The sequence below is a fragment of the Balaenoptera physalus genome (assembly GCF_965194825.1).
Source record: "Balaenoptera physalus genome assembly, chromosome: 11".
Taxonomy (NCBI): Eukaryota; Metazoa; Chordata; class Mammalia; order Artiodactyla; family Balaenopteridae; genus Balaenoptera; species Balaenoptera physalus.
The window spans coordinates 29,224,777-29,233,982 of NC_138896.1; the positions used below are offsets into that span (position 1 = coordinate 29,224,777).

General features: G+C 45.4%; 1 long non-coding RNA gene across 3 annotated transcripts in view; it reads right to left on the reverse strand.

The window, feature by feature from the left end:
• The window catches only part of LOC309637333, a 52,750-nt gene that overhangs the window by 29,270 nt on the left and 14,274 nt on the right, over positions 1-9,206 (reverse strand). For 2 of the 3 annotated variants that reach the window (XR_014250481.1, XR_014250482.1), the window contains exons 2-3: positions 5,498-5,667; positions 4,899-4,990 (exon numbers count right to left, since the gene is read on the reverse strand). This is a non-coding gene — a long non-coding RNA (uncharacterized lncRNA). The remainder of the gene's footprint in view (positions 1-4,898; positions 4,991-5,497; positions 5,668-9,206) is intronic. The other variant, XR_014250480.1, reaches the window with a different exon arrangement.

Below are 9,206 nucleotides of genomic sequence, written 5' to 3' on the forward strand. Positions count from 1 at the left end.
TTTTTGTATTAATACCACATCAATTTGCAGTTTTACAGGAACCAAGATTTGAGCTCCTTAGGTGCTGCTATACTTTCATGTTGCACGCACATACACGTACACAGTTTCACTAGTAATTTTTCACATACAGATTTTTCTTAAAAAAAAAAAAAAATTCCCATGTGGCACAAAGATCTGTAGGTGTGGAGGCTTCCAGTGCAGAAAAAGGTCCTTTGGAGGGGAAGCCCAAAAAGATGATCAGTGGTCAGTTAGTTATTAAGTCCATCAATGTGTTCAACACTGGGCAGGAGGACTTATAGAGGGAAAGGGCATGAGGGCTCAAGGTGGAACCTCTAATTACTCCTTGATTCAAAATTCAAAATTCTGGGGAATTTTGTTGACCCAGAGAAAAGGAAGAGAATCCTAAAGTTCTCATGCATAAAACCTTCCCTCCCTTTCCCCACACATGCAATTCCTTCCTTTAGAGGTCTTTTGGGGTTAGAAAGTTGTCCTCTGGCAGTGCAAATGCTTTTGGGAGAGCACCTGACATCTGGGATGAAATGGATGCGAGGGTAAGACAAATTTTCTCCCATTTTTAATTTTGCTAAAGATTCTGCTGACAGTTTGTGAGAGAAAATTCTAATTTTGAGTAGCTCTTATTATTACAAGGGTACTATCTTCATTTCCATATCTGCACTAAATAGTCAAGACCCAGTTCTTCTCTTTGCCGTCTTTCCTCTTCCCTGGCAGCCGCAGACAAGAGGGTCGAGCTCTGCAGTTTTGGTGGGTATACAATCTACCCTGGACACCGGAGGCTCTACACCAGGACCTACTGGAAGGTTTTCCAACTTCATAATGCAAATTGCAATTTGGCGTTCCTTTCCAAGAGGAATCCTTGTCAGGTGAACTGGACTGTTCTCTCCAGAAGAAAGCACAAAAAGGGAGAGCTGAAGAAATTTTAAAAAGAACCCACGGTATAGTCAAATTCCAGAGGCCATCACGGGTCTGATATAAGGGCTAAGAGGAATCAGAAAGGCTCAACTAGAACAACCTAACAGGGCTGCCAAGGAAGCAAAAGAGGGCTAAGAAAGCATCTAAAAATACAGCAAAGGCTGCTGCTAAACCTCCCTCAAAGGCAGCACGTAAGAAAAATATTGTGAAGCCCGTGAAGGTTTCTGCTCCCTGAGTTGGTGGAAAATGTCAAATTGCCAGATCAGATTTTTTAAATTAATTAATTATTATTTTTTAGATTGGATTTTAAAATAAAGATCTGACTCTAAAAAAGGGATTCCGTTCTTAAAACAAGGCATACATATTCACATCTTTCCCTTTCCTCTACACTCATTTCCTCTCATCCCTGCTTTTTTTTTTCCCCAACAAATTTGTTCAGAGCCTTCTAGGAGTTCGCCATCAGCTGGACCTTCCCTGGTCCCAAATATCTAGACATGATTGTCTTGAACCCCATTCTATGCCCCATGGGAGTGCAAAGCCCACCCTGAGATAACCACGTTCCCAGGAAGCTTAGAGTTTGTTCTGACCTGAGCTCCTGTTTTTCCTGAGTTCACAGGTTGATGAATCTCCTGGCAAAATTCTAGGTGCTGCCCCTTCTTCCTGCTGAAACCTTCACTCCAAGCATGTGATATAGGACTTCCTGAAGACTTAAGGGGACAGAGGGAGGGTTTACAATGCAGTAAGGCGATATCTTCAAATCTACTGTCATCCAGCCTTATCACTAACAGTGACTTTCCACTGTCCCAGCACAGACACCCGGTGACGCCACCCTCCTGCTCTCTTCCTCATGTCTCTTAAAATTCTTCTCTTTGCTTTCTGAGAAGGTACCCAGGTCCCAGGCCCCAGGCTAATGGGGTATTTGAGAGCTCAACAGCACAGTAGGGGATCTCTACTTAACAGAATCCAGCCTTGGTAAATGGAAATTTGTGGTTGTAAATAGCAGGTTTCCCCCTCCCCCCACTCCCATTACTCTCTGCCTCTACTACGGCATGTTATCTTCCCTTTAGGAGATTTTAGTCTCTTGGGAATAACACCTAATAAAGATATGTACAAAGTGCTGAAAGGACATCAGGAAAGGAAAGACTTGCATGCAAAGGGACTTGTGGGGATTAAGGGAAAGCTTTACGAATAGTCCATGCATGCATCCATCCATCCTCCCATCCATCCTCCCATCCATCCATCCATCCATCCATCCACACATCTAACATTGACTGAGTGCCAGCTTAAGTGCCAGATACTGCTCTAGCCGTTGGAGACACAGTCATGAACAAGACAGCAAGGGCTCTGCCCTATCAGGGTTTATATTCCAGTTGGGGGCTATGAATTTTGATTCATGTTTTGCAGGAAGAAGAAGCATTCACTGCATAGGCAAGGGAGTCAAGACTTTTCCAGCAGAGAGAACAGGATACATAAAGCCATAAAGGCAAGAAAGAAAATGAAATATATTTAAAGCACTAGGAAACTTAATATGCTTGGCTCATAGGATATGCAGTGGGAAGGCAAAGATGGAGGCAGGGCCAGGCACGCATATAGCTGGGAGTTTGGATATTATCCTGTGGCAAAGGGAAGGTCTGATCAATTGTACAACGTCCCTGTCTTTCTTTTTCCTGCTGCTGTGCCCTCTCCTCATCGCTATTCCAGCCAGCACGTGTGCTTGTCATTCCCACCAAATGAGTCCATAGAGATAGGAGCACTGATCTATTTGAGCAGACATGTGTCAACATCATTTGGAGAAAAGGCACCAGACCCATTAGATACACTCAAATAATGTAATTAGGACTAGTTTGAAAGCAGCAAACCTCAAGCTTTCTTAATTCAGTCCTGACTGCTTCAGCCCACTCTGCTTCTCAGCCTGTCTTCTGAACTAATTTCTACTTCTCCATCTCTCCGTTCGTCAGCTCCTTTTCCCCAACACACACACACACACACACACACACACACACACACACACACACACACTTCAGTCATCTCAGGCTCTCTCCTGTTGTCTTGACTCTTGTCATGGCAAGCCATGATAGTCACTGGATTTCCACAGCAAGGAAGGGGTAAATTCTTAGACCCCATCTCCCTTAATGTGGGCGAAGGTACCATAATAAAAACATGGTTCAATCCTAATCTCTTCACATCTTTGTTGGATTCATGCAATTCTAAAGGCAAGGTCCGGATGGGACCTTAGAGACTGTCTAGTGAAATCTAGCTCCTTCATTTTAGAAAAAAACAGATCAGGGGAATTTATCTCAAGCTAACGAGACTCTGGAGCTGAAAGCAACAGAGGCACATCTTGGTTCCCTACTCTGATGGGGGATAGGCATGTGTGTGCGTGTGTGTGTGTATATGTACGTGTGTGTGTGTGTGTTGGAGAAGAGTGTGTGGTAGGAGACCCTGGTCCATGCAGGCAGGTGGAAAATGTAAGACACAATCCCAGCGGCCATACAGCCAGGCTTTATGGATGTTGGAACATTCTAAGGTTCTGCAGGGGTTGATACAGCACAGAAAACAGGCATCCGGCCACATACCCAGAATTAGGGAATTCTTAGTCCCACCCAAGGGTTACGCCTGGTGACAGCCTCACTCCTCTTATCTCTGCCTCTGCTATTCCTGCTACTTCTGCTGCCACAGGTTAATACCTTGAGAAGAAAAAAACCAACTCGTCTGTCTTCTTTATGGTTCATGCTGACTCTTGGCCTCTCCTGCTTGTGGTTTCTGCTTGCTGGGTCTCTGCGGATCATCGGCTTGTGCCCACTGCTAAGTCCTTCTCTCAGTCTAGCCTTTAAAGTTCCCAAGAGGGAGTTCCCTGGTGGCCTAGTGGTTAGGATTCAGGGCTTTCACTACCGTGGCCTGGGTTCAGTCCCTGGTCAGGAACTGAGATCCTGTAAGCTGCATAGTGCTGCCAAAAAAAAAAAAAAAGTTCCCAAGAGAGGGGCTGATTGGTTCTTTTAGTTTCCTCCTCCCTTCGCTCCTTCCTTCCTTCCTTCCTCCATCCCTTCCTTTATTTTTGGCTATGTTGAGTCTTCGTTGCTGTGCACAGGCTTTCTCTAGTTGTGGCGAGCGGGGGCAACTCTTCGTTGTGGTGTGCAGGCTTCTCATTGCGGTGGCTTCTCTTGTTGCGGAGCACGGGCTCTAGGCATGCGGGCTTCCGTAGTTGTGGCATGAGGGCTCAGTAGTTGTGGCTCGTGGGCTCTAGAGTGCAGGCTCAGTAGTTTTGGTGCATGGGCTTAGTTGCTCTGCAGCATGTGCGATCTTCCCGGACTAGGGATGGAACCCATGTCCCCTGCATTGGCAGGCGGATTCTTTTTTTTTAATTTTTTTTAATTTTTTAAATTTATTTATGTCTGTGTTGGGTCTTCGTTTCTGTGCGAAGGCTTTCTCTAGTTGTGGCAAGCGGGGGCCACTCCTCATCGCAGTGCGCGGGCTTCTCACTATCGCGGCCTTTTTCTTGTTGTGGAGCACAGGCTCCAGACGCGCAGGCTCAGTAATTGTGGCTCATGGGCCCAGTTGCTCCGCGGCATGTGGGATCTTCCCAGACCAGGGCTCGAACCCGTGTTCCCTGCATTGGCAGGCAGATTCTCAACCACTGAGCCACCAGGGAAACCCAAGGCAGGCGGATTCTTAACCACTGCATCACCAGGGAACTCCCCCTTTAGTTTCATAGTTATTCTTCGTGGACAATATTCTTGTGTCAGATCTCCTCGAAGACTGCCACCTGGCCTGGGGATCAGCTGTCCTGGGGCTCATCGCCTGTGCCCAGGGTGGCAGTAATTTGCTTTTGTTAGACAGGACTGTGCTGGTGGCAGTGTTGAACCCCCTCTCCAAGCAGCCTCTCCCATAACTATTAGTGGCTGAGGTAGGGCTCAAATCCAGGTGTTCAGACTCCTTGTTCCGTGCCCTTCTCATCATGCCAAACTCACCTGGTTCTCACTGGTCCTGTGTGTTTCTTCCTCACCAGCTCCCACTCCACGTGGCATCCACTCTCCCAGAGAGCAGGACCCAGGGTCAGATCCTGGAATTATAGAAAAGGAGGTGATAAACTAATTATAACTGAGAATGGCTTAGTCTATATCCTGGGTATTTACATTTTAATGATGCCTTAAGCCGAACAAATTACCCTCTAATGCGGCATTTCATACTGTGCTAGAAGGAAAGAAAGATTTGGGAGGGAGCAAATTTCCCAGGGCTACTCCAATTACCATACAAACAACAACTTATTCTACGTGCCAATAAATATAGCTTCCAGCCTCTTTTACATATATTATCTCCCCAGTCACCACCTTTATTTCACTGATGAAGATTAAGAAATGAATAACTTTTCTGGGCATAAGCCAGATTAAGGATGTTGAGATGGGCACAAATAAGCACATTTTATGTTCTAAAAGAGGCTCAGAAGTCACAAGGTGAAGGATGGGAAGGTCCTTTTATAAGGGAAAAAGGTTCTAATTTAAGAATCCTCAAACTTTCCATTACCCATTGCACTCTCCTGCAAGGGGGAGGTAAGTTGTCATTCACGGACCTGAAGTTAATTCTCTTGTACTCCTGTAGAGTTATTGAAACGGAGCAGGACCCTGTGCAGCTCCCGGGTACAAATCCTTTCCGTGTCTCCCGTTTCTTGTTTGTAGGAAATAGGCTTCATTCAGCCTCCATGACCTTCCCTGAGTTCCAAAGGGCAGATTCGAACAGTTGCTGATCAGAGAAGAGAGGGGATGCAGAAACAAGGGAGGAGCAGTCAAGAAACAATAGTGCAGCCTTGGGGCAGGGTCCTGGTTCCTCCTCAAGGAATATACGTAACAATATCTTTGAGCCCCTCTGCAGAACCAAGGCCCCCACCCAGGTGGAGGATGGCAACTTCAGGCTGAGCACAAGATTCCTGGAGCACCTCCCCACTACCTCACCACCAACCAATCAGAAGAAAGTCACACACCCTGCAGCCCTCACCACAAATGTTGCCTATTAAAACCTCTCCCCCAAGACCAGCAGGGAGTTTGGGGTTTTTGAGCATTAGCCACCCATTCTCCTTGCTTGGCCCTGCACTAAACCTTTCTCTGCTCCAGACTCTGACTTTTTGGTTTCTTTGGCCTCACTGTGTGTCAGGGACATGAATTTTGTTTGGTAACATTATTTTTTAATCAACAAATATTATTATAGTGCCTATTAAGGACTGGGTGATATTTTTAAAATGCCAGTTACATATCCACTGTAAATATTTTTATTTTTACATTCATTTTACCTTATTGTTATCAAACCCAAGTCCATGTGCCTGATACACGGTGAGGCCGAACAAATAGAAACGGAGTTTTGGGGCAGAGAAAGGTTTTTTGCAGGACCAAGCAGGAGAACAGGTGATTCATATTCAAAAGATGCAAACTCCCCAATGGCTTTTAGGGAATAATTTTTTTTTTAAATTTACTTATTTTTGGCTGCGTTGGTTCTTCATTGCTGTGCACGGGCTTTCTCTAGTTGCCGCGAGCGGGGGCTACTCTTCATTGCGGTGTGCGGGCTTCTCGTTGGGGTGGTTTCTCTTGTTGTGGAGCATGGGCTCTAGGTACACAGGCTTCATTAGTTGTGGCACATGGGCTCAGTAGTTGTGGCTCATGGGCTCTAGAGCACAGACTCAATAGTTGTGGCGTACGGGCTTAGTTGCTCTGCAGCATGTGGGATCTTCCTGGATCAGGGCTTGAACCTGTGTCCCCTGCATTGGCAGGCAGATTCTTAACCACTGTGCCACCACGGAAGTCCCTTAGGGAATAATTTTTTTTTTTTTTGTCTGCATTGGGTCTTCATTGCTGCACACGGGCTTTCTCTAATTGCGGTGAGTGGGGGCTACTCTTCACTGCGGTGCGTGGGCTTCTCATTGTGGTGGCTTCTCTTGTTGTGGAGCACAGGATCTAGGTGCATGGGCTTCATTAGTTGTGGCACATGGGCTCAGTAGTTGTGGCCTGCAGGCTCTAGAGCGCAGGCTCAGTAGTTGCGGTGCATGGGCTTAGTTGCTCCACAGCATGTGGGATCTTCCCGGACCAGGGCTTGAACCCGTGTCCCCTGCATTGGCAGGCGGATTCTTAACCACTGCATCACCAAGGAAGCCCTGGGAATAGTTTTTAAAGGAAACATTTGGGGTGAAGGCTGCAGGGGGCATGACTTTCTTCTGATTGGTTGGTGGGAGGTAACGGTGGTTACGGGGAATCTGCAATCATCAACCTTCTGGTTCCAAACAGTCTGGGATCTCTGCAGGTAGTTAGCTCCTTCACCTGGGTGGGGGCCTTAGTTCCTGCAGAACAACTCAAAGATATAGTATCAGATTGTTATGGATATCCCTTGAGGAGGAACTAGGACTCAGGTTTTATCAGTTTTGTGTTACACTGTTGTTTCTTGACTGCTTTTCCTCAGTTTCTGCATTCACTCACTTCTATAATTAGCAATTGCTTGAATTTGCTCTTTGGAACCCAGGAAGGCCTAGGGGAATAAAGCCTTTTTCCAGAAACAAGAATTGGGGGACATGGAAAGGCTTTTGTACCCAGGAGGGCTCCACAGGGTCTTGCTTGGTTTCAATACCTCAAATAAAATTGAGAATGTGTGTATGTATATGCATATATGTATAATATTCTTAACTAATATTTATATTAATTTCATGTTATATTACAAAGATTTTTACATAACTAAACATATGGAAAGACATTATTCTCAAAATATATTATTGTAATAACTACATAATATTCCATTATTTCAATATATAGTATAATTTAAATATTTCCCTCCTGGTGGATATTTAGGTTGTTTTCCAATTTTCACTATTGCAATGAGGCTATAAGTCTCCTACATACATTCTTGTTTGCATTGATGATTATTCCTTAGGATAGATTCCCAGATTGGGAAATAGTGAAAGAGCATGATGATATTTAAGGCAAAAAAAGCTATCTTTGAGGCTGAGTTGTAAAGAAGCTGCAGTGTCAGACATGGGAACAAGGCCAGGAACCCCTTTCCAAGTACAGAGAAACATCTCTGAGTGAACATTCAGTTTCCTCCATCAAGGGAAGGGAGCCTGCTTCTTTGAGGTGTGGCTTGCATTTTGTCCTCCATTTTTCTGTTGGAGAGTTTGGAGGGCAAGTAAGTCCTTTAATATCATTGACGACCTCTCTCAGCTTAAATCGTACTCTCCTTTCAGTGGACTTTGCTGAGAATAACATCCAGAGGACTGTCGAGGCTCACAGAATCTGGCCCCCGACCACCCCATTGGCCATCTTCGGCATTCTCCCCTTCCTTCAGTGCCTTGAAAGGGCCAAGTTCCTTAAAGGCTTTAGTCCAGCCTTTTCTCTCTCTCTGGAATATTCTTCCCCACACCCTTTATGTGCTCTTGGTCTTTTTCTTCCTTTGGGACCCAGTTTTAAGCACACCTCCTCAGAGAGTTCCTGCCCATATCACTCAGAATGTTGCTACTTTGTAGAACTTATTAAAACTTCTAATTATTTTACTTAATTCTCTTTTTACTTGTTTTTTACCCTCTGCTTCCCATCCGTGATGGGAGAGTAGGTTCTCTGGAATCCCTGGAGCCTCTCGCAGTGACTGGCACGTAGTAGGCATTCTATAACTATTTACTGTTGAATTTCTGGAGAGTTTGGCCAGTTGTGACAGGGGGACAAAGTGTACAGTAAGATGAGATGTGGACTCCAGAGACACATTTGGACAGCAGGGACCTGGACGCCAGGTCCAAGGTTGAGTTGGTCTGCGTTACCTGCCGTGGTAGCTGAATAATTTTCTTTTGTCCTTTTGTTTTTTTTTATTGGGGTATAGTTGTGTTGCAATGTTGTGTTAGTTTCTACTATACAGCGAAGTGGAGCTCCCTGTGCTATACAGCAGGTTCTTATTAGTTATCTATTTTATGCATATTGGTGTATATATGTCAATCCCAATCTCCCAGTTCATCCCACCTGCCTCCCCACCTTCCTCCCTTGGTGGTAGCTGAATAATTAATAAAAGATGTCCATGTCCGCATTCCTGGAAACTGTGACTATCTCAGAATGAAATACTGAGGTTTGCTTGGCCAAGCAGCCAGCCAAGCAACCAACCCCAAGGCTGGGGTAGTTATGATCTGGGTTCAAAAGCTAGAACACCACCTATGAAGAGTCCAGCTCAGCAGAAATCTGAACTACAGTAGTCACAGCACCCACTGAGGCCCCAGTTAAACCAAGACAAGACCAGATACTGAAGCCAAAGGTGAGTGTAAGCCT